A 24,685-nucleotide genomic window follows, 5' to 3' on the forward strand; every position below is an offset into this window, starting at 1 on the left:
TTGTCAGTATTTGAAGCAGGGGTACTTGCTCTGCTGGGCACATAATATCATTAAAGTCCACACTAGAATCACAAATGACTATTTGGATCAAGCACCAATCTTGAGAAGTAGGTGTGAAAAGGAAAGAAACAAAATAAAACAAACCTTTCAGTCTATTATTGTATCTATTATATATCTCTCCATCTGATATAGCCAGTTTTGTTCATGACATTTACTGCTTTATTTTTTTTTAAGATTTTATTTATTTATTCATGAGAGATACAGAGAGAGGCAGAGACATAGGCAGAGGGAGAAGCAGGCTTCCTGCAGGGATCCTGATGTGGAACTGGATCTGGGACCCAAGAATCATACCCTGAGCCAAATGCAGATGCTTAACCACTGAGCCACCCAGGCGTCCCAACATTTACTGCTTTAAATAAAATGAATTATTCAGCTATTGACCAAATTAAAGTAATTTGGGTCTATTGGTACAAAGTTTAAGAAAGTAAGTTGTGTCCATAATGAAAATGTGTACACACACAGCATGTACTTGGAACAAAGGGCATGAGGTGAAAAAAAAGTTTCACTGTTCTTCAGACTCACATTTGTATGTAAAAATAGTCTTTTGTTGTTTTAAAAGATATGATTTTTATCTTACCTCTTCTTTCTCAAAGGATAATGCTCAGTGTGTGACAAAAAGAAATAGAGAAATATCAGTACTCTCTCTGAGACTAGTTTGCCACTAAAAGTTGTCTTTTTTTTTTTTTATTGAAGTTCGATTTGCCAACATAAAAGTTGTCTTTCAATTACTTGATTAGAGAAACATGGAGGAAAAGCCAGATGTTGAGTCTTGAATACATAATGGAGAATCCCATTGCTCCCTCCAGTCAGAGAGCAAGATTGAGCCAGATTTAAAGCCTGTGGGAGAGAGCCAGGGGGTCAAGGCACAGGGAGGTCTGGCCCGGAGAGCCTGGATGATGATGACAGGATGGAGGAAATATCTGCACAGAACAGATACACCCTAAACAGTCATCATACATTTAGCATCTCTATTTGGGATGACCTCTTCTTATTAAAACACTCAGGCTCTCTGGGGAAGTTCATAGACTCAGGAGAGGTATTGCTTTGTTCTAGACCAAAGTCTGAACTGTTACTTGAGGGTCGTTGGGAATACATTATAAGGGCATCATCTGTTCCACTGTTTTCATAATTTCCCCCATATTCAATGTTGACCAGGAAAAAATGTAGACAGAAGGGTAATGACTACATAGGAAAGGGAACAGCTAGCTATTACCTTGCTCATTTGATGGATATAAACAACAGTATTAGATATTTCTGGCCACAAAACGTGTCTTCCGATCAAAATTTATTAAATTTCTTTGCTCTGCAATGTCAGTTTATTAAAAATCCACTTCTCCAAATACATATATAGATCCATAAGGACTTTGAGTGTTAAGATTAGATGTAAAAAAAAAAAAATTGTCACTAAGTGCAGACATTTTCTCCTCTTTCCTTTAGGTGAGAGGGAAAAATGTATTTTCCTTTTAGTATATTAAAATTATACCCAGTTGCCTTGAGCCAGTTGCGACTGTATGAGCCAAGCACTAACCAGAACCAGCACTTTTGATGCCCTAAATACTTGGTTGTGCTTGAGTCCAATGAAACTCTTACAACCTTGGATTCCAATAAATGTGCACATGGTCAGGGCAGCCCGGGTAGCTCAGCAGTTTAGTGCCGCCTTCGGCCCAGGGTGTGATCCTGGAGACTCGGGATCGAGTCCCACGTCAGGCTCCCTGCGTGGAGCCTGCTTCTCCCTCTGCTTGTGTCTCTGCCTCTCTCTGTGTCTCTCATGAATAAGTAAATAAAATCTTTAAAAAAAATGTACATATGGTCAGATTTTGAGAACATTGATTTCTGGTGATTTACTGACCTCAAAGAGGGCATTAGTCTGAGGAAAGTTAGACTCTTTGCAGTGAAAACATACTGTCTTTGGTCATAGATAGAGCAAGTTACCAGATATCAATTTTCGAATTCCAGCACATTTGTAGATAGGCCTAAACCTCATTGGAATAGTCTGTTGAGGCCAAAGCCCAGAAAGAAAATTATCTCATGCTTCTAAAAACAAACAAACAAATATGGTTCCTGTGATGACAAGAAAATATACAAGAAGCATTTTCTCTCAAGCCTAGGCAAACATATGTAGAAAAGGTTTGGCGATTTTAAAAGTAACTTTATTCAGATTTATAATGGTTTGAGATCCTTGAATGATCCTTAGTATGTACAAAGGAGGAGAAAGGGGAGAAGGAGATAAAAACTTCAGGAGCTAACTGAAATACCTTTAATTGAAGTTATTACTATTTCAATTTGAGATGTTAAATGCAAAGCAAATGTATCATCATGGGATAAATATGCAGCTGTCATATAATTGTTCCAAAAATTAAGAGATATTGACTTATCTGTAAATGAAGAAACCATGATGACTGAATAGCTTTTCTTGTTTTGTTTTTCTTTTAAAAAAATTACTGAGCTACATTCAGTATAACTTTGGCTTCTAGGAAGGAGAACCACCTTGGTTCTACCTTGAAATGCTTTTTGGATGCCTTCCTCACTCTCTTTTTATTCCTGTACATTTGGCATTAATCGTGTTTAAGGGTTTGGATGAGGCAGGAGCCCGGAAGAGATGTTAAGCTGTATCACTCAATAAAGCATTCCCTATTCAGCTGATTCATGGCTCTCTCAATCTTGGTGGAGTCATTCTTAGAATAGCAAGGTCCATCTGCCCTGGGATAACAGTAGCCACAGAAGAGCTAACATGGAGACCTTCGAGTACTGGGCCACATGGGCAAACGCCCTTGATTGGGAAAAAATAGCTCAACCTTTAAAATTGGCCTAAGGAATAGTAGATCCCCAATGCATTCTTCGAAGTGCTTTCCACCTTTAATTTAGATATTTCAAGGGAAATTTAATCCATATGTTTTGGATTCATTTGGACTTAACTCATAAATATGCTTCATCAAGGACTGCCAAGCTCTGCATTCACTAGAATCAAGTAGTTTCATGGGACAATAGTGCAGACGGAGGAAATTTGATATCTAAGAGTCCATCACCCAAACAAGGAAAAGAAACCTTCAGGTTCAAACCACTGTCTATAAATTATCTTAGAGCAGTAATTTACCCTGCACCACTGTCATGGTAAAATAAGCCACTTATGCCTGTGTGGGGTGCATACAAACGCACACACAATAGATATATGTCCTTTCCCAGAGAAATATCATAACACATGGTCTTTCTTGTCAGCAGTTCCGGAAAAGTTAACAACTCTAGAAAGGAAATAGAGGTTTCTAGCAGCTTTTAAAACCATATAGACTCTTCTCTCTCTCTGTCTCTCACTTTCTATCTCCTCTTCTCTCTTTGTCTCTGTCACATACATAAGACTACTACTGGGACTCTGTCAGTTTGCAGCCTGAGAATCCCTTTACCTTCTGTGATTCTCCAATTGGCTAGACAATTTTGACCAACTTGACTTTCTTGAGTTTGTACTGTAGAGCATCATTTGCCCAATATAAAATGATGTTACATTACCGAATGGGCTTTTTTCCAAACTAAATCTACCTTCCTCTGAGATTATTTTATGCCTTCCTAGGGCCCTGTGGCCTACAGATTAAGGATCCCTGCGTGTTCACTACTTGGAATGATGCAATGGACAGTGGCTCAATGAGAATAGTATGATAGTCCCTCTCCACCACTTATTAATTTATTTTTACTTAAAAGTTATAAATTCAAAATGAACAGCTTCTACATACTTTTAAACAAATGCCGTCTTTCAAGGCAGGGTGCACTTTTAATATCCTCTGTCATAACATCCGTGTTGAGGAGTTTTCAGAGGGAAGAACAGGGAATTCATGGCCCATTTCCAAATCAGATCAAATTTCTTGTGCCAGTGGCATCTAACACCTCAAAGGATCGAAGGGCATCTAATAACCAAATACATTTAAGGTATTGCAGAAGCCTCTGGCATGGTTGCTATGTGCACATTCTCATATAGAAAGTGAGAGCAGAGGGAGTCTTGGGGGGGGGGGGTGTCAGGTAGGATTCTGGAATTCACACATACCGAATTCTCAACTTTTCAGTGAGTATGGACAGTAGTGCCACCTTGGACAAAGCCCATCCTTGCAGGCTTAAGATTGCTTGAGCTAATGTTATCAATAGGCCATATTCCCTTAGCATTTCTCACAGAAGAGAGCATTATAACAATTATCATGTCTGTTGGTTTGAAGTGTGATGAAAAGGAGGAATAATGATAAGATTGTGGACAACTACATAATAATATAAAACATTATGGGGGATGCCTGGGTGGCTCAGCGGTTTAGCGCCTGCCTTCGGACCAGGGTATGATCTTGGAGTCTGGAGATCGAGTCCCACATCAGGTTCCCTGCATGGAACCTGCTTCTCCCTCTGCGTGTGTCTCTGCCTCTCTCTCTCTCTCTCTCTCTCTCTCTGTCTCTCATGAATAAATTTTTAAAAATCTTAAAAAAAAATTATGTAACTACCTCTTAAACTACACAGCATCTTAGACCAAATGTCCAAAGATTTTTTACTTATGCAAAACAACAACATCCCTCCACAGGAGAGGACTATATACATCTTCTATTTCAAGATAGAGTAGGGCAAGCAGATTCAAAAAGGCACAGAATCAACTCAGATTGTTCTTCTTTTCTACAGATGGAGCATGGTGTCAAGGGATGCTCATTTTCTTCCACTGTGCACTTTTACAGTAGGAAATGCCAATAGTGAATTTTTGTGGGGCCAGCATGGTGACTGCACTTTGCCTACAACCCTCAACTCATTTTGTTAGAAGTGGCGATTGGTTGAGGAATAACAAGCCTTCAGGAAAAGGAAAGCAGAGACAAAAGATGAAAGGGAAAAGAGAAACCAAGTAAGTAAAGAATATTTACTGGTTTCCAAGCAGTTGACAACCACCAAATCCCTCTCCTGGTTTCAGTGCAAGACAAATAGATTCACAAGGAAGGAATTGTAATTCTTAGCACTGAACTGAGGCAGTCTTAGCCTAAGCTGCCAAACCCTGCTTAGAACCTTGGCAAACTTATTTGGGTTACTCCACCAGCCCCTTTCTATCTCTTTCCCCACCCGTAGCCTCCAGGCATCAAACTGCTTCTGAGCAGCTGACCTCAGCCCTACCCTAAAGCACACAAAGTAGCATTCTCCCTATTGCTATGTGTTTCACTAGTATGGGTGTCATCATCCCTGACAGTTACACTCCTATTTCTTTCAAAGGGCAGTTTCAACTCTGTCTGCCAGATTGATTTATTGATTGATTCAGTGATTCAGTGATTGATTTACCTGAAAAGTCTGTTTGGCTTCTCAATCTTAAATTATAATTTTTGCAACATTTCTATAAGGTGGATAAAGTATTTACCTCTAACTGACTTTATGTTTTAAATGTGATTTGATTAAAAAATAAATAAATAAAATAAATGTGATTGGAAGTGGTTTGCATTCAGCCTTGAGCAGGCTTCCCTTTGTTATCCTCTGAAATGTCCTAAATGATGAAATAGGGGTGGGAGCCCCGTGAAGTGGAGGTCCCCAGAGAGAACCTCTTATTAATTGCTATAAAGTACAGTCTGGGCTCTGAAGCACTCCATTTAGTGTCAGTTCTCTTTCCCTTTTGAGACTTACCAAAAAAAGTGGGGCTTTTGTAAAGAATGGTGGAGGGAGGCAGAGTGGTGGAAGAAGGAAAAAGGTCTGGGGAGTGGTTAGCTTGGAAAAGAATAGGAAAGCTGCAACCTACAGCCTCAATAAGGACATCAATACCGTGAATCAGGAACCACGATGGGAAGGATTTCATGGGAACCAGTGTAATGTCCTTCTGGTTTTATGCCCCTTGTGCCTATATTGGGATCGGCCCTTGAATCCTTGTCCTGAAGAAGACATCAGCACTTGTCTATGGGAGCAGTACTAAGTGGAGAAGCCAAGGAGACCATGTCCCACTCCATGGCCTGTGTGGTAGGCAGCAGCACCCCAGGACCTACTCACAGTGGACACCTTCTTAAGAGGAATGCCGAACAAGCCTTGAGCCAGAGGATCAACTCAGGCTGAAATCAGACTGAGCTCTGGGGTGTTAGAACGCTTAGTTTCATGATGACTGGTGGAGAGTTGCCACCACACTAAAAGGAGTGAATGCCCAGTAAATTGGGGAGAATGGAGAAACAGCATGGTCAGAAGATAGCCAGACAGTTACTTCTTATCTTCAGTCCTGGAAGGTTTCAAGCTATGAAGGATAGATAGCAGACAGTTAATGTGTATATCCATCTGGATTCCATCCTTGTTCTTTTGGTGATAGCACCTTAATATTCCCTGTGGAAACCCTCTCCTACTCTTGGTTTACCCCACTCCCTGCCTCAGTGTAGACAGGTTTCCTGAGCCTCAGTCAATCAGGTTTGCTTGGCCACCATGATTGGTACAGGCTTGAACATGTGAGCACTTTGGGATCAAAGAGAAAATTGCTTAGGACTCTGTTGGAGCTGTTGGCAAAGAAATGCTCTGTTCCCCCTGTACTTGCAGGTGGGATGATAGAAGTCTAAAGTTTCAGAGATGAGGAGAGGCAAAGCTGCTTTCATGACACCCCTTGGGTTTCTGCCTCAACACCGCTCTCAGACTTTTCAGTTAAGTGATCAGATATATTTCCCTTTCTGTTTCTGCCGGTTGCAGTTGGTTTTCCATTGCTTGCATCTAGAGATCTTGACTAATATAGAATAACATCAAGTTTTTTAAAAGGTGGGTAAGGGACTTACCCCTAAAAGTGTAAAACTTAAAAAATGAGCAAGCAAGTTCATTTAACTAGAATAAGAGTCCATATAGGAGAGTAATGAGAAAACCATATGATCATCTCAATAGATGTTGAAATGCACTGGACAGATTCCAACACCATATGTGATGTTTTTAAATAAAAGATTTAAGTAGAAATGGATGGCTACTTCCTTATCATAATCAGGAACATCTATTTTAAACATCATACTTAGTGATGAAATAGTAAAGGCATTCTAATTAAAATTAGCTGCAAAACTGGGTAGGTAGGCAAAGAGGTAGGTAGACCAATAATTTATAGATTTGATACTTGCGTGAATTCCAGAAACAATTATATTTCTTCATTTGTTCTTGGAACTTGACCAAATGGTTCTAAAGTCCCAAAAGCAGATGAGAACTGCTGAAAGATAGTAAGGTAGATTTGAGTACAACAATAATGCAAGTGGTATATTTCCAGTGTAAAAATCGATGAATCAGTGGAATTGTTCAATAAATGTAGTTTATGAAATTGATGACTTGCAAGGAAATGAAATGAATTTTTATTTATTAAAAATTTAACATTTAATATGTAGCCGATCTTGGCTACAAAGTTTTTAAAATTAAAAGCAATACGAAAAAGAAAAAAGAAGAAAAAGTAGAAGGATATTACTCAGGAAATGATCAGTAGGTTACCTGGACTATACATAACACATCTCAGGAAAACGTAAAGATAAGCATCAACGGGGAGCGGGGGTAGTTACAAAATATCTGATGCTTAATATTCTTCATGTTAACCTTTTTTTTCCAATTCAATAAGGAAAATACTTATTTACTAACAGAATCCTAACAAAAGGAGATAGTTTGATCATTCTCAGGGCAAGAAATAAGTTGCAAATGGTCTCCACAGGAAACAGGCACTCCTGCAAACTGCTAATGGGAAAGCAAACTGTTTAAACCTTTCTGGAAAGCAATTAGATCATAAGTGTCAAGAGCCTTAAAGAGCCTTAAAGAGTTCAGACTTTCTGACCCAGTGATTCTGCTCTAGAATACATCCTGAGGATACAGGCAGAGGTATAAACACACCAGTACAAGATGGTTCAGAGCAGCTTTGTGTAAAACAATAAAAATTGGCCCAACTGAATAAGTAAATTCAAATATAACCATTTTAACTTAAAAAAAACCCACAAAGGTATTTTCCAACAATTTTTGAAAATTTTCAGTGTTTGAACATTATAAAGAATGTTATTTGTTAAATGTAGGTGTTGTAGTTATGGATAATTTTTATTACTGATAAAAGTTTTTTTTTTAATTTGTCTGATTTTTTTTATTCAAGAAAGATCCGTAAGATAAATGAAAGGCAAAACTGTAGTTAGTCATTTTATATTGTCTCCTACTAACATAACAACCTAAAAGTGTCAGGATTTTTTATTTCTTTAATCAAATTATACATTGAATGTACATAAACATGTGAGTTTTTATTGCATACATTTTTACTTTTAATAAATGGAATTTATTAAACATACAGATAGTTGTACTTTTATGTATTTTATTTAAAGTTCACCTCAAATTGAAAAGGTTTTTTCAGAGTCATAGTTTGAAATAGGACTACCAAATTTAGTTGGACATGATTTGTTTCTGTGGATTCCCCGGTCACCTTAACTCCAGTAGAGGTTGAGGGGAATCTTCTTCCTCTGGTCTCTTAGGCTTAGACAACATCTAGGGGGACAAATTAAAGGTTTGTAACTTTGAGATCAGGTGCTGTTCTTATGCATTTAAGTCTCTCTCTTATGTGTTTTAACTCTCTCAACACCTGGCATCCTATTGGACATTCATTCCATCAGTATGTATAGGTGTATAGCTAAGCAAATACTTTGGCCTTTCTAAGCCTGTTTCATCATCTGTAAGATGAGGATTATGTGATACCATCAAGATAAAAGCCCTAAAAGGGTGTCCACACACAGTAACCACTATGGTCATTAGCTTTGCTGACTTGCACTGGCATCCCTGGCTGACTGCAGACCCACATTGCAGGTCACACAAGTAGAGGGGCATGGTGCCAACTCTGTGGTTGGGCCCACTTCCCAGATGGTCTCCTCCCTCTGCCTGGGCTGTGTTTTACTTCAGAAGAGCATTACCTGGACATGCCCAGGGCACAGGCATCCATCCAAGTGGTTCTAATGGTGTGCTACATGGTTAGAAATATATTCTTTGTAGGCCTTATGAATCATTTACTGATAGCAAGAGTCGGTAAGGGATTCCCACGCCTGATGCAGAGGTATTGTCTATCATTCAAACACCAGGCCAGTGGATGTGAAGACCTTGCATACCCTGGCTGCCATTGCCAGTCTCGCTTCATGGTGGCCTAAAGTTAAGAAGGCGCTGTATTAAACTGATGGTATACTGCTATCCGAGCCAGGCATACTGCCTACGGCCCTTTTCTGCATGTGGCCTGGCGTTGGGCTTTGATGGAGTGGTAGCTGGTGGACAAAGGAAGGACTTCATTGTCCTCTGGCTCATTGTTTTTTTTTTTTTTTTGTTTTTTTTTTTTAAGAATTTGCTAACAATGCTACCTCATATTCCAGGAACAAAGTACCTATATAAAGCTAATCTTTAGGCAGGTACCATTGCCCACGTTGTGTTTGTTTTTCCTAGAAGTCCCTTATTAAGACCTCAAATTGAGGCACTGTTTTCAGTTGGAGATAAAACCATTTCCTCTTTTAAATACAAATACCCAAGGGGTGGTCAAATGATATCCTATACTCTATCCACTGTTTCTACCTTTCCAAGGATTTCTGAGAGCAGGCTTACTGGGGTGAGCAGTGCTGGCCTCTGGACAAAAGGAAATGGTGAGGACGCAGCCCACTACTGAGGAGGGAGGCCAGGAGGTGGCTTAAGACCTTGCTTTTGACATGGATGGAACTGGAGGGTATTATGCTGAGTGAAATAAGTCAATCGGAGAAGGACAAACATTATATGGTCTCATTCATTTGGGGAATATAAATAATAGTGAAAGGGAATAGAGGGGAAGGGAGAAGAAATGGGTAGGAAATATCAGAAAGGGAGACAGAACATGAAGACTCCTAACTCTGGGAAACGAACTAGGGGTGGTGGAAGGGGAAGAGGGCAGGGGGTGGGGGTGACTGGGTGACGGGCACTGAGGGGGGCACTTGACGGGATGAGCACTGGGTGTTATTCTATATGTTGGCAAATTAAACACCAATAAAAAATAAATTTATTATTAAAAAAAAAAACCTTGCTCTCATCCCTGACGGCTGCCCCAGGCTGCTTTAGGCAGCACAGGACCCTGAGTGCAGGTCCTGCCTCCATCCCTCTCTGGGGCCTCCATCCCTCTCATCTCTGTCCCTGTGTGACCCATACAAGGCCCTAGGGACCTTTGTATGTGTTCAAAACTTCCTTAAATGTTATTCTTCCCAGTTAAAGATGGATTTTTCTTGTTTTCTTCATAACAACGGATGCTTGCATGTTTTGGTACCTGCCTAGGCTAGAGTTAAGCAAAAATAAAAGTTTCTCTGAGGTTTTAAGCATGTCTGTGTCAGAGGCAAAGTGGGGAAGTATTCTGAGAGTTCCAAATTTTTGCCAAGCCCGAGTGATACATGGAATATTGTAGCAACCTCGCACTTTGTATTTTCTCTACAATGTGTTTAGCCTTTTCCAAATTTACCTTTCTTGGTAATCGCCTCATGGTCTGCCCATCTCCTGCCACACCTGAAGCTGGGAAAGGGGAGTGATGTCCGGTTGAGGAGGCTGCCTATCAACCAAGGACAGAGAATGCTAAGTTGTCTCAGAAAAGGTCATTGCAATAGGTGCTTTTTGTAGATACCTGGTTCGAACTTTCTCATGTCCTATCAGTGCCTTGATACCAGCACAATTGGGGGCTTTTAAATATACCCAGTGGACAGGTAACTTATTCCCCTTTTCAAACTAGGAAACTCTTGGCTGCCCGCAGTAAACTGAATACTCCTCTCTTGGAAATCTCAGAATAGGTCTGTGTGATATCAAACACCTATGCTGGGAAAAACAGGAGCAAACAAAGCCATAAGGGACTGCCTTTGAAATGGAGCCTGGGAAACCTTCAACCACATTGAGTGTTTGTTTGCTTTCCTTGTTTCCCTAGAACCTTGCTCACCTGGAGGCAACAGCCCGTACTTTGTCATTTGTTGGGATGAGGAGGGGCAAGGGAAAGGAGGCACTTTGGCTGGCTTGTCAGAGCATCCCCAGCGGGAAACTATTTAAAGAGTTCCTATCTTAAGTAACCCTCAACCAGTTGTTCCTTTCACTTGGGGATATGCCAAGGGCTGTGGCTGACTCAGCTTGGGCCCAATTCTGCTGTCATTACCTAAACCCAAAGTTCCTGGTTCCCTGGCTTTGGTGGAGAGTTTGCTGGCATAGAGAAGTTAGGGACAGTACCCGGACGGGGACCAGCTTTGCACTAGGTGTGTTTGAGGCTTTTATTTTCCTTTGTGAGGTCTAATTTCTGGTACCAAAGGGATTAAGGAAACCAGGAGCAGCCTAGTTGAGGACATATTAAGTCCCTGTGCTTCAAGCAGGAAGGTGGGAGAGGGGACACTGGCTTTCCTTCCTTGACAATGGAAGAAGAGTCAGGTCTTTGGAATCTTTCAGATGAGAGCAGATGTACCCCATTTACTTTAGTTAGGAGCTGCTTCTTATAAGGATGCAAAGGGAAGGGGCCATTCTTTACCAGACTGAAATATTATAATAAGACAAAACACAGACCTTGCTGCCTGGTTTTCCCTGAGCTGAAGGCCCATGGTTTTCTTTACTCCAGGGCTCTGCCATTGTGCTCCTGTGTTGTCTCCTTGTCTGTACAGTCATCAAGTTAACTGTGCAGCTTGAGTTTAAACTCCCCAAGGAATGATGTAGTTAGTCACTGTCTTGTACAGAGGGCCCATACCAGAGCTTTTCCCCCAGTCTGCCAATCGGCTGACTACTGTCTGGATGGCTACCTTTGTCCCTGATGCCCATCCTTGGCCTCCAGGTATAACCAGCTGGTGGGACCACATGGATGATGCATTTTGATTTGTGCATGAAGGACTGCCATAGCTGATGGCCTCGGATGAGGTTCATGTGGTAGGTACTTGGCATCATGTTTTGCTCACTTCTGGAGAAGGATGTATGATTGCTAAATACTCTAAATAATTTGAGGAACCAAAAATTTGACTTGGATTCTGCTCTAAGGGGAACTCAAAAGTAAGATGAGGAACAGTTTTCTAATTCCCGGAAGGGACTCTGAGCAGCTTTGACATATGGGAAACCCACCACAGAGCTAAGCTTCAGCACCCCCAAGGATGTCAGCATCTCAATGGTGAGTGTGGCTCCTGTGAAGAATCAGAGAGAATGAAAGAGGGGACACTGGAAGGGCTAAAGCAGGAGAAGGAGTATCCTGGGTGAGAATTGAAGATAACTGATTATAAGAATGCATGAAAACCATCTGATGACTCTAAGACTTGGTTGTGGGGCCTTTTGGAAAAGTCTGGAGCCCTAAACTGGCACGTGCAAGAGGATCCACTAAAACATGCTCTATGATAAGGAAAATGACAAGAAAAAGTCCTAAGGAAAGGAGTAGGGGAAGATAGAAAAATAAATTAGGGAATACTTGAACACCAACTTTGTAATAATGTAGCAATCAGGAGGCAATTCTGAGGTTTCACTCACTTGAGAATTTAGAAAGATATCCAGAATAACAGCCAACCCAAGAGCAATTACTACCTTCTTAGGGTAGTTAAGAGATTGAAGTGGTGAAGTGGCCATATTCATGTCATGCCAGATGGGGAGCCAACAAAAGTGGAGTTACAAGGAAAGTGCCATCAAGTGATGATTAGAGGTAAAAATGGTGAAAGCTTCAGAGCTGGAATTGGCAGAAAACTCAGGGTGTAAGTTTGTGTCTTGTGAAGCAAACCAAACGGCTAGCCCAGGTGAAGCAATATCCAATACTTGAGCTGCTGGCTAGCAATTGCACACGCTAGACAATCCCATCCTGATTATGATGCTCAGTCCAACCCATCAGGTCTTGTGTCTACCTATAAAAATACCTGCAAGTGTTCCTTTACTTGAGACCTTATGAAGATGAAAGATTTGTTGAAATGGAAATGGATTATTTTAATGTACAAATCAATGCAAATTAATATGTAATAAATTCATCACTGATCAAAAAGAAGTGGCTCTGCTGTGAACTCACAGTTCTTCTTCATTTAGGGGCTGTGAGGAACTCCTAGGCCGGGAATGATCTAGTGTTGTACTGTGTTCCATCAAGTTCTGCTGATTTCCCTCCACATGGAAAGCACATGGTGCTTCCCTTAGCTGGTAGATCTTCCCTCACGATCTCATTTTATTGAATCAGAGCTTTTCCTCAGAGTTCTTGCTGACAAAGTTGTTCAAAGTTAATTTTAAGGTTAGTACTTATCAGGAGTTGCTAATAATTTTTGCTTTCTCTCAGTCCCGTCTGGAAATATTGATGACCTACTCTAATTGGATTGGCATTCTCTCCTATTTCTTCCCTAGCTCATCTTCTTTCTGTGTGGTTCTAAATTGTCTCTAAGATTCCCTGCCCTTGGTGGCCATGGAAGGAGCTGAACTCTGGATTTAACTTGGATGAAGATTAGGTCAGAGCATCCATCCCTGATATTAAACAGAAATATGAACTTGATGCCCTTTTCTGTGTAATGGTGACAGGAATCCCCTCCATAGCTGCAACTCAGGAATTGTTTCTCTTTAGCCATTTTATGCCTCCTATAGTGAAGACTGCCACCCCACTGACCAAAGATTATGTGTAGTTGTTGAAAAGCACCATGCCTCTCATTGTAAGAACTCCTGCTACCCACACTATGACTCCAACCATCATCACCACTACCTTATCCTTATGAATATCACAGTTTTCAAGATGCCTTCACAATCTCTGCCTTATTTGCACAAGTCCCATGACCTATTCAGAGTACCTGTTATTTCTCTGATTTTTTTTCAAATGAGGATCCTGCATCTTGGCAAGGTTACATATCCCAGGGTGAACTCTTGGCCCAAGAGCACATGGCTAGTAAGGGGCCGAGCTGGGGAAAACCAGATGCTGAAGACATTCTTAATGCTCAGGGTCCCTCCTGAATTCAACCTCTCCCCCCATCATTTGTCCAACTCCATAGGGTGCTGCTCTCTGAGAGCTGGGAATGAGGAAGTCCAGAAAGGCTCTGACACAAGTTAATTTGCATATGGTGCTGTTAAATGCTGATAAGTTTCAAAATGTCACCCCTCTCAGGGTCATTGCATTTCAATGAGCCTCATTCAGTTATGTGATATGAAGGAATGCTTTCCTAAATATAAAATTGCAAGCACTGATGAGAAGTTAGGGAGCGATTGGTGGGAAATGGGAACATTCTGACACCTCTTAAATCACTTTATGTCCAGGATCCCATTTGATGAACTCCCTATTCCTTGTGGGGCCACCCTGTCTCCGAGATGTTGATTTACACACCTGCCAGGAGCTTGAACGCAGGGGCTTCATTTCCATTCATTCATAGCAGGGTGTGTGTTGTGGTTTGACCTCACATTTGTTCACCTCTTCTCTTGCACTTTCCCAGTCCAGTTTTGCTTCTTTCAGTACTACCAGGTCTCTGACTGCAAAAAGCAACAGCCTAGCAATCCAAGCCTTGGACTGGTGGCAAGCAGCAAGGGTTAACTAGTTTTGCACAAAGCAAGCCTGGCTCAGCCCTGTGAATCTCTTTTTCACATTTGCTGCTTATTCATGACCCAAGCCCATCTGCTGCACGAGTAACCATCAGCCGCTCCTGTTTCAGATGTCAGCCACCCCAGCTGTTTCTCTCTCTCTGTAAACACGAAAGGAGGACGCAATTACCACAGTATTAATATTCTGGCTTAATTATTTCTATGCAGTGAAATGAAGACTGATGAAGTCCCCTCTGGGCCTACCATCACCTCAGCCCCACACAATGCACACACATAAAGCACAGTCCAGATTATAACCTTCCAGGAAGACCCAGGTGAACCTTGGAGGTTGTGCTATGACCTGAGCCACCTGGAAATGCCAAGGTAAACATGGTGTGTGCAGGAAAATGGACAATTCACTTGGGTCCCACAGGGCTTTGAGAAGGGAGTTTACACCGAAATTAAGAAAGGAGGTTTGAAGAGGCCCCATGTAACTCAACCTGACTCTTGGATTGTTTTGATAGAGACTCTAAAAGTCATAATAATTTCTTCTATCAGCGTCCTTTAAGTAAATGTCAAACATAAGCTATCCTTGAGAACAGAATTTCCCTCTTTGGTTTTTCTCTCTCATCTCGAGGCAGCAGGAACTGGCATGATTTGACTCATCAAGAAATGTTCTTTCAATTATTTCATAAACTTGTATTAAGCATCAGAACATCTTCCTGCAGCCATAAGCATGCCCCAAAGCACCTTGCATAAGGGGCTACAAGGTACGAGACTCCATACAGAACATTTCCTGCCCCCCAGTTGTCATGCTGGCTGATGCTGGGATAAGCACTTAAAAAAAAAAAAAACGGATGAGATAGAACCAGTCTTCTGGCTTGAGTTCTTGGCTCTACCGCTTACCATGATCTTTGAGCAAGGCCCATTACCTGCCTGTGCCTTCACTCATTTATAAAATGAAGACAGGATTGTTGAGAAGATTAAAAGAGTTAATAGGTGTAAAGTGTTTAAAAGAGGCCCTTGGCACACACTCAGCAAAATATAAACGTAGGCAGCCCGGGTAGCTCAGCAGTTTAGCACCACCTTCGGCCCAGGGCCTGATCCTGGAGACCCGGGATCGAGTCCCACATCGGGCTCCCTGCATGGAGCCTGCTTCTCCCTCTGCCTGTGTCTCTGCCTCCCTCTTTCTCTCTCCCTCTCTCTCTCTCTGTCTCTCATGAATAAATAAATAAAATCTTAAGAAAAAATAAATGTTATTATTGTGTCTTACTTGTCTTAAAGGGCTCTCAGGTGATAATGTTAGGGGTGGAGTACTGGAGAAGGTCTCATGGAAGAGGCCCATGGAAGTCAAACCTTAGACAAGAGACCTCAATAGTTGGAGAAAAACTGGAGACCAAAGGAACAGCAAGTACAAACGAAGCAATAAAGCAACAAATAAAAGTTCTTGGCATGTTTAAAGTTAAGTCCTCCAGGGGATAAGAGATCAGGGTATGTGGTGGCAGAAAAGGGCAACAGAGTGAGCAGGGGAGTTAAGTTTGGGATAGATGAGAAAAAACCCTAGACCAAGGAATTAGGACATGTCCTCATACAGAATAGGAAGCCTTGGTAAGTTTCTAAGTGAGAAACTTCCTTTAAAAGGAGTCTAAGAGCAGACAGTTTGGAGAATGGAAGTGGCTAGCATGGGGAGACTGCTGACGGGTAAGGCAAGGCTCTGACCCAGGACAGTAGGGTGCCAACATGTGGATAGAGGGAGTGACCTGAGGGCTGTGTGGATAAGTGAGAAGTTCAAAGTGAAGACCACATTGGGGCTCAGGTTCTAGATGTTTGGATGGAGGGAGACCCCCTTTGCTGGCATAGAGAACACAGAAACGTGTGGAGGAGCATCCCTGAGGGATGGAGGTTGACTTGATTCTTGGTCCCTCTGTGATGTTCCTGAGGTACTCGACAACAGGGAGCAGGAGCCATGCCCTCCAGGTAGCATTTCCTTCCTCTGTACTTGAACAAGTTACTTCCCCCTCCAGCAACAGGTACAAGCTCTGAAATTCCACCCACCTTGCACTCAAGCCAGCCAAGCACTGCCTCACAGAGGGAGGGGATTCTAATGGGCTGGAGTTTTGGGTGGGTGTGGAGTTTTGTTCAGCTTATTCTAACTTGCTGTAAGAGTTCTGCATTTTATAATGGAGAGTTTTATTTTATGAAGCCGCTTTTTTGGGGGGGGACGTGCATAGACATGGAATGTGTCCATGCCTGTGTGTGTGTGCACATCAGTGTGCCTGTACATGACATACGTGTCCATGGTTCTGAACATGTCTGTATGTGCATATGTGTGCATGTGTGTGTTGGAGGAGGAGGTGAATCCAACAAGAAGAGTCAGATTTGCATGATAAAATTTCAGGTGCTTCTAAATGCTGTCCTCAAAACCCTCTTACCCATCCTGCTCCTCTGAAATTCCTTTAATGGAGGCCTGATCCTTGCCTTTTGTTCGGCTTAACGATACACACCACAGTGGGTAAAGTTAATGGGTAAATGCCCTCTCCCCCAACTTGATAGCTCTGTTGCCCTTGGATATAACCCAGCTTTCTCACTTATAAACACTGATAATTGCAAGGACGGTAAGGAATATTATAAGCATTAAATAAAACAAGACAGCAAAGCCCTTTATCTGCTGAGTACAAAGTAAACATGAGTTATTGCTGTGGAAGGACACGGACATGCTGACACTGCTCATGGTCAGGGTGGGGTTAGACGTGGTCCTGTGACCCGCTCGGTCAGCCATGGAATCCCAGTTCTGCCACTGTGTGACCTACACCTCCCTGTGCCTGAACTTCCTTCTGACTGTGCACCTCTTACATCGAGTTACTGTGCAGATGAATTGGTGTATGTAAGTTGGTGAGCATGGTGCCTGTGTACAATAGGCACTATAAATGTAGTGTCTAACGCTTCTGAAGAAGAAAGATAGAGACAAGAAAACAACTGCCCTGGTGAGTGCCAGAGGGCAGCACTGAGGAGTTAGGGGCCCACTGATAGAGGCTTTGGTCTTGAAAATGAGCTTTTCTGATGATCAAGCCCTGAGCCCTCAGCAGAACCACAGCTGTCCCTGGAACTGGCATGCAGTGATGGTGGGCTCATAGACTGTGGGTCCAGTGTCACTTCCAAACTGCAACTAGAAACAACTCTAACATACAGTGCCAGAACATTCTAGGTTGTCTCAACACGGTGACTTGGAGGGGATGGCAGTCGTTTAGATATATCAACCCCAATATCTTTATCACATTTCTAAACGGTCACCGTTTTCTGAAGAGGAAGAACAAGCTGGGAAAATGAGAATCCTACAGAACTAGCCCCTGGCCTAATAGTAACTACTTGCCTGGGAACAAGTGGGTGTCCCATTTTGAGAAGTCCCAATGCACATAAATCAAGTCTGCTAAGCTTGTAAAAATAGAGTGTAGTTTTCTGGAAAAAGAATGAAGAGAATCAATCATTTGCATTATCAAAGGATTCTTTGCTTCAGGGGGGAAAAAGAAAGAAAAGAAAAAAACATTAAAAACAATTTTTTTAAAGGGTTCCCCACATGGTCTCTTTAAGTGGCATCCTTTCTTGGTGAATTTCAACCCTGATTCAATTTGCAAATATTGGATTTATACTGCAGTGCATAAACCATATGTTCCTGAGGAGAGTTAAAAATGTGTAAAGTGAGGTACTCCTATAGGAATGATATTTAGGAGAAATTAAAACAAACCAGAGAAAAGGAGCTCTTTCCTTTATGAAGAAATTGAGTAATTTAAGTTAGAGTGTGTGTGCTTAAACATCAGCTGAAAAACAGCTGCTCCTCAGAGGAGGATGAGCCAAGAGTGAGGTTGGGAGGAAGTTGAGATGAGAGCTGTTTAGTTCTTTAATGCTCCTGTGTGTGGATAAAAGGGTGAGAAGGAGGGGATCTTCTTTGGCATAAGCAGCAGTTCCAAGCAGTTCTAGAAGTTTCTGCCTCACTGAATATGATCTTCCTGCATGGCGGCTAGAGTGGAGGACCAGCGCCAAACACATGGTGCAGTGATGTAGCAGGGCCAGCGGGTCAGGCACCTGTGAAGCCGCAGCCACAATACGTTCTTCAGAAGCTGCTTTTTGACTTAACTGAGCACAATTTTCCATCCCATATGTGCAAAGCATTTCATCCATTAGCGTCTCCCTGGCTCCTTTGGGCGTCTTTTTTTCCATTCAAAAAAAAAAAAAATAGAAAACGAAAAAAGAAAAGAAAGACAGAAAGAAAGAAAACAAAAAACACACAAAAAATAAAAACTTCCCAAACTCCAACTCATCACACACAAATATTTTGCTTCTGAAATCCACTCCCATTTTCTCCTCAAAGGCTGACATATTTTAACCTGTAGAGGTTTAGCTGCCCCCATCTGCTTTTGATTATTGCGAGTTCTCTCTTTCCTGGGTCTGAACCCAATCACATTAAACAAGGTACTTTGCTAAGTGTTGTGAGGCGTAACAAGGGACCGTGAGCAGCTGTCTTAAAGGAGCTTACATTTTAATTTAATGTAATTTAATTTTAATTTAATTTCCATGTAACTGCCTGTCTGATTTCCTCAATTTCTACTGTGGAGTACCCCCTATGAAAAAAAAAGCTTTTAGAAACTTGCAAACTGACACTTTAATCCTGAGTAGTTGAGATGGGGAATATGTGTGTGTAGGCACACGCGCACACGCGTACATGCACAGACACTGAAAACAACTATCTCAGATTCTATATTGTGACTATATTTACTTTAAACAACATGACATCTTTTGGAATCTGGAATGAAAGGTCCTTTGACCTGATGACCACACGTAGCTGGATATGGCTGACCGTGGTGGTAAGGATGGTTTTGAAAGGAGAGATGTGGAGGCAAGAACAGGAGCACAGGACACTGTGGCAGCTGTGTAAGAGTGAAGAGACAATGGACCAAACAAGGCAATGATTGTGGAAAGGGAGTAGAGTCCAGATATATTCAGCAGTGGAGACAGCAGACTCAGCAGCTCCCAGGATTGGGGGGAGTAAGAAAAGCTTGGAGTCTCAGTTCATTCTCCGGCATCTGACCAGGTTATGAGGAAGATGGCACTGGTGTTTGCCGAGGTACAGAATTCACACACAGCAGGGTGGAAAAACTAAGCTGGGGGCAAACGAGGTCGAGATTACTGGGGGAATGCATTGACCCAGCTGGCAGTTGTCTATGGAGAGCCCTCGGAAGCTGAGGGGTCTTTGCTGGAAGACATAAGGGACAGTACAAGAAGAATGACAGATCAGAGAGGAGGGTAAAGTCATGTAAGGTAAAGACAGATGATTAAAAGGTGAACAGGGCAAGTAGTGTCGATGTCCAACAAGAAGAGGATTGGTACTTGTGCATCAGACTTCACAAAATAGCGGTTCTTCTCAGAGAGCGGCAGTGCTGCATCATGGGGGCGGGAGGAGGGAGGAGACAGCAGTAGGGAGTTTGGGAGTTGGCGGAAGGTTGAGAGGAAACCTCTGAGGCAGAAAAGGCAGTGAGTGAACCACACAGATCATCCCATTAGTCCTGGTGCTTGTTTTGCAACCACATGACCTTTGGTTACAAAAGGGATGAGAAAAGCCTGGGAGGTTGTGCAAGGCAAATCCATGGGCACTCCTAGGAAATGTACAGAGCAGCACGAGAGTCTCATCTCATTATCCTCCACAACACAACACACACGGTCTGGTTTGTGTGCCCCCCAAGAACTTCTCAGCATATAAAGGGAAGAATTTTAAGGATCAAGACACACTGTTGGATATATAAACACGATAATCCATAGAACATCAATGCATGTAGGAAGCTCCCTCACCAACCTTTCCTGTCTAGTGGGTAGCAGGTTGGTAAATGACTAATACCAGCATTTTCAGGTGACGGATGATGTAATCAACTGATTGAAAGTCTCTTAATTACAGTGTAGTAGGCATCAGTAGTTTAATTAGAAGTGGTCAGCAGAGAAGGCCAGAAGTCCAGGGCCTCACCTGTGTGCAGGGATTTTCAGGGATATCGGTTCAACTTTCAGTTCCTCTAACTCAGTCCCTACAGTGTATCCCATCCTTGAATCTTCTACAATGTAGACTAACCAGCTCTAACATGTGACAGAATTTTGGAGCACTTCTGTATTTAACAACCTCTCTATGAACAGGCTGACGTTTATACTCAGATTATGTGGTGAGTCCCTCGGTTAGCCGTCGTGGTACCTCACCACGGAGGCACTCATGTTCACTGACCGGTGCCATGTGGCACAGAACACGCATGTTGGCTGGCTCATGGAAGGCGTGCACTTGCAAAAAGCTCGCTAGAGTTAGATGCAGCTCACAGCTACAGGCCAACACTTCAGACTCCCTCTGTAACCCCATATTCCCTTCCCATATCCCAATCAAGGTGACAGCTTCTGCTTGGTCTTCCTCCTAGCTAATACCATGCTCATGTAAGGCTCTTTCATCCACAACTGTGTGTACCCCTTCACCAATTTCTTCCCCTTCTGAAAAATATAGAAAAGCTCATTAAGAATACAGGCAACTTAGATGTTTCAGTTATGAATGTTGCCTCTTGATATCCTTGATTTGCTGAGCTGTGGAACCCTTGTCCACCTTGACTAGATGACACCGGGCTCCTTCTAGGTACAGGAGCTCTCATCCTAGTGGTGGAGAAAGTGGCCACTGGCCCTGCGCTGCCCTGGTTAATTTCTTAGGTCTGCAGCTTTCATCTTTGTGGGGCAAATTGCTTTGGGGGCAAATTGCTTAGCTTCTCTGTGCCTTGGTTTCCCCATATCTAAAATGGTAATAAAACTAGAACCTCTCCTATTGGGTTATTATGAAAATTAAATCAGTCAATACATGTTGTGTGGCCAGAACAGTGCCAAGCCCAAAACGTACTATAGTTGTGGAGTTGTAAGGATTGTGGCCTGCAGATGTCTGTGCTCTGACACGATGGAGTGGCCAATGGAGTAGCCCAGAGGAATCTGGAACCAGCCATCAGCTGGCCTCACTGATGGCTGCCTACAGAACAAAGAGTACTTTAGCCACAGGCTCCCAGGCAGCTCTCAGCAAGTGACACATATGCATGTGGGACTCAAAATTGCTCTCCAGTCTCCTTTTCCAGGGGACTGGACGGAGGTACAAAGAGAAGTCAAGTTGTTGTTTCCCCCAGATTACCTTTTATAGTAAGTACAGCATTTACTGATCCTTCAGGTCTTTACTTTTCTTTACTGTCTCCTGATCTACCCAACTTTCCAATGTCCAGGGAAGAAGAGAATTTTAAAGATATTCTAGAAATAAACAGGAGCTAGACGTGTAGCCAGAAAACACGGACATCCTTCATTTATGAAACTAGTTTCCTAATCCCTTGGACAACTGGCATTACCCATTCTTAGATGAACCTGCTAGTTCTCCATTCTGGGGACCATCAAGCCCAGCCCACCCAGGGGATTTTCGCAGGAAGCATAATGTGAGCTACCTCTCCAACAAAGCTTCAGGCTGCAGGTCCCAGGTGAAGCCGGACACCTGTCTCCCTGTAGATCTGGCCACAGAGGGCATCCGGTGGGAGAAACATCAGCAGCAAGCACTAGGGAGTGAAAGGAAATCTGCCTTTTTCTCTTACTATATGTCACAGGCCCTTCAGGTAAAGCGACATGACACCAGGGTCCAGATAACCTTCAAGACATTGCTAATAACAGAAAAGGAGTCGTGGATGAAAATCAAGTAATAGCATTGGCAACAGCAATAGCAGCTTGAATTTGCTGAGTGCTTCCTATGTGCCAGGCATTGTGCTTCGCGCTTTATATGCGTCATTTCATTTTATCCTCCCTAACCCCCTCCTAATGGGTACGATCTAGAGTTAGTGTGATGACTGCAAGGACAGGCTCCAGGGCACTGTCTCCACCCAAGTGCTATTGACATTTGAGGCTGGGTCATCCTGGGTTGTGGAGGCTGTCCTGTCACTGGAGGATGAGCACCCCTGTCTTCCTCAGTCCTATAATTACCCGTAGTACCCCTCCTTTACCCCAGCCACGACAACCAGGAATGTTTCCAGACATCAGGTATCCCCTGTGAAGCAAAATTCGCCCTAATTGAGACTCACGGCTCTAGAGTCCTAGGAAAGAGCGCAGGATTTCTGGCTGCAAGACCTACTATCCCTGCAGCTGTGTGCTAGTGTCTTCAGGGGCCAAAGGGCCAACCACACCATATTTGAGAAATTTTTAACTGAAATAAATGCCTCTTTCGTGCTTAGAACAGTGCCTGGCCCATAGGAAGTTCCAGTAAATGTTCACTATTCTAATGAAGTCTTACTTTTCTTGCTCAACAGATGAAGAAACCGAGACTCCGAGAAGTTAGAAAATGTGCCACCTTCCCAGCTGAGCTGTAGCTTAGCCGGGGTTCAAATCCAAGCCATCTGCCATCAGGGCCACATGCCCTCAACCCGTGTCTACTGAGGGAGAGCTCCGGAGCCTGCCAGGCTGTAAACTGTAGAGCTAGTAGTTGGAGGGGGGCTGCCTGGGGTCCTAGCAGGGCCAGAAGCCCTGGGGTCCAGTGGCTCCCCCCCCCCCGCGCCCGACAGCAGCAGGCAGCAGTGGCCCAAGCAGCTCAGTGGAGGTGGCCACAGCAGTCCCCTGGCGTTTGATGTTGTTTGTCGGCAGTCACAAGTGGTCGCTATCAAGGATTACTATTTGTGTATCCGTGAGTCACAGTATGCCAGATTCATAAGAGCCAGATGTCACAGCTGACCCAGACGAGGCCCTCAGACGGATCCCACGCGTTTTGTGTGTCAGGTCTATATCCATTCATAAAACAGCTCCTTCCCAAAATATAAGTCTTGAGAAAAAAAAAAATCTGAAGTTGGTTGTGCAATTCTACGACTAGCTGCGATTGTTTTTCCAAGACCCTCTCCCCGCGTCCCCCGCTGGTGCTTCTTCACACTTTTAATTCTGAGTTAATCCTAACACGGTTCAGAGCAGAAGAGGGGACATGGTACCAATCACTCAGCCGCGGAAAAAGAAACAGGAATTGAAAGTCACAAGTAGGTGAGCCTAGGAGAATAACATTATTTTTGCTGTTGTAAATATTAAAGCTGCAGAAATATCTCCTGGTCAGAATCAGGCAATTATGTCACTAACCTCCTCCCTGCCTTTTTTTTTTTTTTTCTTTTCTTTTTTTAAACTTTGGATATAGCCACTTTCTCAGAAGCACAGCTGAAAAATCCTTAAAAAAATGCGTGCACGCATACACGCCAGTCTCAGGAGTTCAAGGTGTCTGGAGTAAGGATTAGAGAGGTTCAAGTCGACTCCCCCTGTTAAAATTACAGCTGCACCAAAGATGGTACAGAGTATCAGCCCAGGGCTCAGGAAACTCGTCCGGTTCTCAGGAATGAGAAAATGCAGCTGTGCTGGATCAGATCGGAGGGTCAGGCTTCCCTCTCCTCGTCACCACTCTGTCCAGAAAGAAAAGTCCAAGAGATGCCCCACTGCCCCAGGGGCATCCAGGCAGCCGTGATGGGAACGTGTGTATCCGTCATTCCACAAGTGTTCAAAGGCAGGTATGCACTTTTAAGAAAACAAAATTAGCACCAAAAATAAACCCCGGGGTTTAGCATTTTCCATTTTTCGTTTTCACTTTTTGTTTTCCTCCAGGGGTTGAAATTTAATATCTCTTTTAGCAAACCAGAGCTGGCTCCCTCTTCCTCTGGCTCCTTGTCCCCAGTGAACTCAGTGCCTAGTCCACAGATATGTTCAGCTGATGAGGAAGCCTGTGCATTGTCACCAAGGCCTGTTGTCACCAAGGAAATGTGTTTGGGGGCAGGTGCTTTTAATCCAATCCCCACCACCCTCTCCTGCCCCCTCTGACCCCCACCATGCTGACCCTGCTAATCTTCAGGTTCAGCACTTGTCAGGTGCTGACAGTGAAAGAATCCCTTTACAAAATGCACCCACCCTGGGGTGTCCGTGCATGTGAGTGTGTGTGTGCGTGCGTGTGTGTCTAGCTCTCCTGCAAGGTTCCACATTTCCCACGGGTCCCACTAGTGTAGTCATCAGAGTGATGCAGCCTCATTCAGTAGCTGTTCGAAGAAACTTTGGCTGAGGCTAAGCTTGCCCCTCTTAGTAGGATGTCCTCCCTGACATTTCTCCCCTCCCCAAGAGGCACTCTTAGTGAGACAACACAAACATCATTCACCAGCTGCACCCC

General features: G+C 43.1%; 1 long non-coding RNA gene across 5 annotated transcripts in view; it reads left to right on the top strand.

Annotated features, from left to right (window-relative positions):
• LOC111090870 overlaps positions 1–24,685 on the top strand; it is a 111,685-nt gene that overhangs the window by 71,997 nt on the left and 15,003 nt on the right. For 3 of the 5 annotated variants that reach the window (XR_005373081.1, XR_005373083.1, XR_005373082.1), the window contains exons 2-4: positions 4,702–4,915; positions 22,812–23,526; positions 23,675–24,038. This is a non-coding gene — a long non-coding RNA (uncharacterized LOC111090870). Of the gene's footprint in view, positions 1–402; positions 4,916–22,811; positions 23,527–23,674; positions 24,039–24,685 lie in introns of those variants that run through there. The other 2 variants (XR_005373079.1, XR_005373080.1) reach the window with 1 other exon arrangement.

The sequence above is a fragment of the Canis lupus genome, chromosome 18 (assembly GCF_011100685.1).
Source record: "Canis lupus familiaris isolate Mischka breed German Shepherd chromosome 18, alternate assembly UU_Cfam_GSD_1.0, whole genome shotgun sequence".
Lineage (NCBI taxonomy): Eukaryota > Metazoa > Chordata > Mammalia > Carnivora > Canidae > Canis > Canis lupus.